This window comes from Anguilla anguilla, chromosome 7, assembly GCF_013347855.1.
Source record: "Anguilla anguilla isolate fAngAng1 chromosome 7, fAngAng1.pri, whole genome shotgun sequence".
Lineage (NCBI taxonomy): Eukaryota > Metazoa > Chordata > Actinopteri > Anguilliformes > Anguillidae > Anguilla > Anguilla anguilla.
The window spans coordinates 38,050,290-38,056,227 of NC_049207.1; positions in this window are offsets into that span (position 1 = coordinate 38,050,290).

Sequence of the window (5,938 nt, forward strand, 5' to 3'; positions counted from 1 at the left end):
TTTTTGCCCTCTGCGCAACAAATGGTCAGGATGTTCTTGTGAGTGGTGTCCCTGATTGGCCAAAGCTGCTGGAATGAGGCCTGGTTCTCAGAAAGTGGTTCCCGGGATCTCTTCTCCTTCAAATCCTAAATGGAATTCCAAGCCCCCCTGCCCTGTCCTTCTCCCAGATCGAGCACCTTTTAAAACATACAAATGTGTTTCAAGAGGAGGGGGAATCCTCTCTGTTGTGGCTGCGCCCTACAGAGAAAAATATGACCTACAGTGAGAGTAAAAAAATGCCAGGGAAGTCTCCTTCTTGGTTAGCTTTAAATTGCTGGCTGTCTGTGCTGAAGGGCTGGGGGCAGAGCTCAACACTAGAAGCATCCAATCAGAGCTTGTTGGTGCTACACTGGCTTTTGTTTTTGTTGGCCCTCCCCCTGTAAAATCCTCACTTGGTAGCAGGATGCTTAGGCAGACAAAGTGACACTTATCAGACTATCTGAAAGACCTGGGTGGCACCAACACCTCACCACAAAGACCACAACTGGACATTCTCCTAAAAAAAGAGGTCACATACGCTCAGCAGTTTATAGTTGACTGAGCACCTGGGCCTGTGCAATTACAACACATTCACCGGTGCCTGGAGGAGGTAATAAAATAAGCGAAAATAAGAGAAGTGTTAAAAAGTACCATGAACTTGTACATTTGGTAGTATGTACTGCCATGCATACTGCTGAGAAGAGTAAATACTGCCAAGTATCTAGTCAACAGTACAAACAAATATCTTAACATTTGGAATGCAGTTTCATGGCATCACCATTTTAAAAGAGGCCATCAGTATCCATACTATTTCTTGTAAAGTGAAAAAATACCACATTCGTAAAAAAAATGCTCAAAAATCATTTTGATATTTTTATAAGCAGTTTTACAAAGCACTTTTTAAAATCCTCTACCAAGTATGCAAGAACATGTCTGGAAAATATGTGAGCATATGGGCACTGCATTTTGAAAAACTTTAAGACCCTGAATACATTTTCAAAAGACATTCTAGCTTTAATTATACACAGACTTTAATCCCAATTGCGCTTTTTGGGTTGGATGTATAGGCCATTTGTCAATGTTATGAGACTTTCCGACCCAAGACTGCATTGCGATTCTGAAAAACGTATCTCTTATAGTTCAGTTCAATTCCAGGGTCTGTTCATCCTCAGCAAATCTATCTCCAGGCAGAGGCTGAGGAATCAGCGGAACGTGACGAAACAGCAGAATGAACTGCAGAATTAACTGCAAATCAAAACAGCAATTTAACACAAAACTTTTCAGAAAAGCTTGTTAACACTCTGACACTGTTTATCATGCGACTCTCGCTACCTTCAAGCTGATTTATTTGAAGTCATTACCTGGTATTCTTAAACTAGAACAAACAAAAGGGCAATTAAAGTGGCATTGTTAATTGCAAACAATCCATCATTAATATTGATTAACTGTGGTGTGCAGATCTCTTTCTCCATGTACCACCTAATGAGCAGACATTACTGGAGCTAATTGCTGCAGGCCAACTCATTGGGCCAGCGGACTGAGGATGGGGGAAGTCAGAGCAGCTCCTGGTAATAGCATGGCTTGCAACTGTGCGGTGGACATTGTGTCAGGGTGACTGTGTTACATGCAAATGTGTTTCCTGTAGCACAGTATGCCCTGTAACTGCAAGGCGGTCAGTTTGTTTTCCAGCAACTACTGTACAGGGATCTGTGTTTTGTGTTTGTTTTCAGTGAATGCAGTGATATGTCCCGTCAGAAAGTCAGAGTGCTGAGAACAGCTGAGGAGGCTGTTTTGGGGGAGTGAGTTTGTGTGTGTGTGTGTGTCTCCCAGGTCCAGAATTCCCGAGGTTGTGAGCTGTGAACTTTACAATGCACCCCTCACCAACCCCAATATCCTGCTGGTCCTATATAATGTAGACATTATTAGAGTGTGTTAGTGAAGGCGGGTCTTCTAAATAATGGCTAAAAACAATCTGTAATGATAACGACTCATTCAGTGACTCTGTTTACTGAAAGTATGCCAGCTATCAGTGAAACTGAGGTGGCAGTTAAATGGGGGAGAAGGCCCATTGTTCTTTTTGGTTTATTTGCACATCTGGGAAGCTAAGATGGATCTTAAACAGTGTAATAATTCTTTCATTTAATAAAACTAAATATAAATGTAACTAGTAATGCAATGTCTATTACTGTTTAACAATCCCAGCTGGTGAGCATTTTGCTGCATGGGACAAAATGTCAAATATTCTGTCTGATGTCTGCTTTCGAAGTTGCTTGCCTGACATTCTATTACCTTGGACTGCTGTAATGCAGTCCCATTATATTGAAAAGTCACTACCCAAGAAAACAGTTTTTTTCCTGCAAGAAGTCAGCATTTCAGGCCAGGACTAAAATTCACTTGGGCATGTTGCTGCATCACCCTAAATATTCTGCAGTTGTCAGAAACCCGAAATTATGGGAAAATTAGTGAGTGGGGTGACAATGGTGTCTGGCAAACTCGAAAAGAGAGTCATTCCTAATTGGTGTTAATAGTCCTCAAAAGACGCCAGACTTGTAATTGCAAACCTGATGAGGCGCTCAGCTAATTGTGATGTGAGACAGGTCAGTGGACACTCCCACTAGCACCCCTAAGCTACCACAGAGACACTCTGCCATAGCTAGATCAGCATTCCTACAGACAAATAGGATCATAGCTTACAGTACAAACGTCAGTATGGTGTTGAATGTCCAGTGTGGGCCAAGCAATGTGTCTGTGGATAATGACCTTCCAACAGAAATATACCAAACACAGACTGATGCAATGTTTTTTTTTTAGAGAATAATGAATGCTTAGTTTGCTTTGACATAATGTATGGAGGGGGTACCATAAACAGTGTACCATAGTATAGTGTAGTATAATGGCTAAGGAGTTGGTCTTGTAACCTAAAGGTCACAGGTTCGATACCCCCGGTAGGACACTGCCGTTGTACCCTTGAGCAAGGTACTTAACCTGCATTGCTCCAGTATATATCCAGCTGTATAACTGGATACAATGTAAGTCGCTCTGGATAAGAGCGTCTGCTAAATGCCTGTAATGTAATGTAATGTAATGAGAGGTACCATCCAGACTGCAGAATGCAAATGTCCTGGTTCACATGTTGCATGCTTCATATAGGAAACTACATATGCCCCACCTTCCCCTCTCTGGAACAAGTTCCAACCAGTTCCTTGTAATCACGTCTACATTAGGGTGCCAACTGAATAAAATCACATTGTTATGACTCCTGTACATTTGTCTCTGTAACATGTTTCATTCTTCTGGTTCACCATCTGGCTGGCCATTTCCATCTCTGGTAGCACTGTCTGAAAAAGGTGCAGTTTGCCACCTACCAGTGGAGATTAGCTCTTCGAACTTGTGCTCGATGGTTTGTGTATTGTGATTGCTTCGTTTGACTTTGCGTAGTTTTGACTCTGTTTTTGTTTGATTCCAATTCCTGTGTAGCCCTTCTGGTTTGTGTGTTGATTAGATCACTTGTTTGACTACTGGCTTGTTCCCTTTGACTCCGAAGCTTGCCTTCTAGTGTTTACATCGTGATTTTGTATGTTTGACCCTGCGTTCCTTGTATCTGATTCCGAATCTTGCCTAGCCCCACTGCTTTTTTGCTGTCCATCAAGTTTTATTTTTTTATTTACATTTTTTTAAATGTACTCAAGTAGAATTAACACCTCATATGCACTTCATTGGCTTTTATGTCATGTTATTTCCTAATATGAAGAGAAACTGACCATTGATTGAACTATATATGCACATGTAGTGCCATTGGTTGAAGCAGGTATAGTCCAAGATGGTGCATTAATAAATGAAGGACTGGAATGTTTAATGGCAGAAACATTTAGGAGGGGTAGAAGATGAGAAAACTGATAAAGAAGAAAATGAGGGAAAACACAAAATAGCCTCCCAGCTCCTCCCTCCTTCAAGGCACATTGAGGTAGGAATGTTCTTGGAGATGGCAAACCTTGATCAATTTCCAAGTCAGACATGGACAGAGTACAAAAGGAGGGATAAAATAAGCAATTTGAATGAGTCTTTCAGAGCAAGACCACCACAGATGGTCTTCCTTTATATGAAGGTAAGTACAGTTATTGGTGTGTCAGGCATGGGTTTATTACCGGCAAAGAAAGGGTGTTATTAACCAGGTGCAGCCTACGTGGCAGTCTGTAGAGATTTGGACTGCCGTACTGATAAGGAATTCAGAAGTGTCAGTCTGATGTCATTATATAATATTTCAGCGTTTTGCAAGTCACATAAAGGAAAGAGATTCAGGTAGCATGTGTATGTGTCAGAGTTTTTGTTGACTTTGGCTGCTACTCACTTAACCAGCTGTTTGTGTGCCGGTGTAACAGATTGCATCCGCTGCACTCGCTACATCATTCCAGTTCCGGATCAGGTATCATTTGGATGTATTAGCCCCTGATTGGATACAGCAATAAGCATGCGTAACTATAGGCTATTTATGTAGGATCTGCATTGGACATTGGACATTACCAGGCATTAGCCTGCTATAGTGGCAGACATTACGGTTCCTTGAATCATTTGATTCAGTTCCATAAAAGGATTCTTTTATGGATTCATTCACCGGTTCCTTCATTGCTCTCATTCAGACTTCTGCAAATGAGAACAAGTCAAGCAGTGAGGGTGGGAAGTCGTTCCAACTTCCCACTCTCATTCACTGACTCTAGTTTCTAGTGAATGACAACAAGCGTCATGCAGTGGCTGGTTCCGATTTGTCCCCAATGTTTCCTAAAAACAATCTAGGAAACATTGAGTAGCATTGCTTTGGAATACAGCTTGTTCAATTTGTGTGAGGTAAAACAGCTAATGTTGTTTCTTGTAACTTGGTGTGATTTTGTTATCAATACTTTTAATGGCAGGCCTAGATTTTGCCAGTTTAAATGAATGACTTATAGACAGTGCATTGTATGTGTGAGTAACTTGCCATTTTTGTACATTGAAAACATGTTTTTAATCAGATATCATTTATTTTTGTACTGTGTTTGTTATGAGTTAGTGATAACAGTAATGCATATATAAATGTAGGCAATGACAGACATGCATTAACATAAATGCATGCAAACACACACAAGCCTACATTCTGAAAGAAACACACAAGCATGGATTCAACCATTTCTCCTTTGCCATGAATGAAAAGTAAATAAAAGTGTATGTCATATTTTTAAATGGAAGTGTTTTTAATGGACTATTGTACACAACATATCTTCAAATTGTTTGTTTGTCGGTAAAGGATCTATAAGGCCAGCTAACATTAATTTAGAAATGTGGTGTTGCTGGGTAGCTACAGTACCCTAGTTTAAAAGTATTTGTATCAGTCCAAGCGCAGCAGTGAACGTGAACCGTTTTGACTTAAAGAAAATCGATATACCTGGCGTGAAGAAGTAATTATCTTGCAGTTAGTTAGTTAGCCAGCAAGCCAGTGTAATTAGTTAGAGGGTCACTTGAGTCCAAGAGGGGATCTGAACCTGGGTCTGTCACACCTCCAAATAGTTCCAAAAGCAAACATGCTAAACCAAGCGCTACAAAGTAAGCTGACATCTGGGGTGCAAAGTTTTGTTCTTTCAAACGTGTGCATATATATATATATATATGTCCTTTTTCTGTGTGTATCCAATGTTTTTATTGACTGATGTGCCTAAATGTCCAATGGGGAGTCGTATTCTTTGTGAGCCTGGAGCATTTATGATTATGTAATCAAGCGGGAAAAAGAAGAAGGAAAAAATGCGAAATCCCCTAAGTTTGGGGCTTTATTGTGTGGACGTGTGAGGTTGTTTGTGAATTCAGACTGCTGAAATGGGGTCAAAAGGTATATAAATTAATGTTTTTAAGAGCTGAGGTCATTGTAATATTGTGATTATTTCTGTAGCCTTGA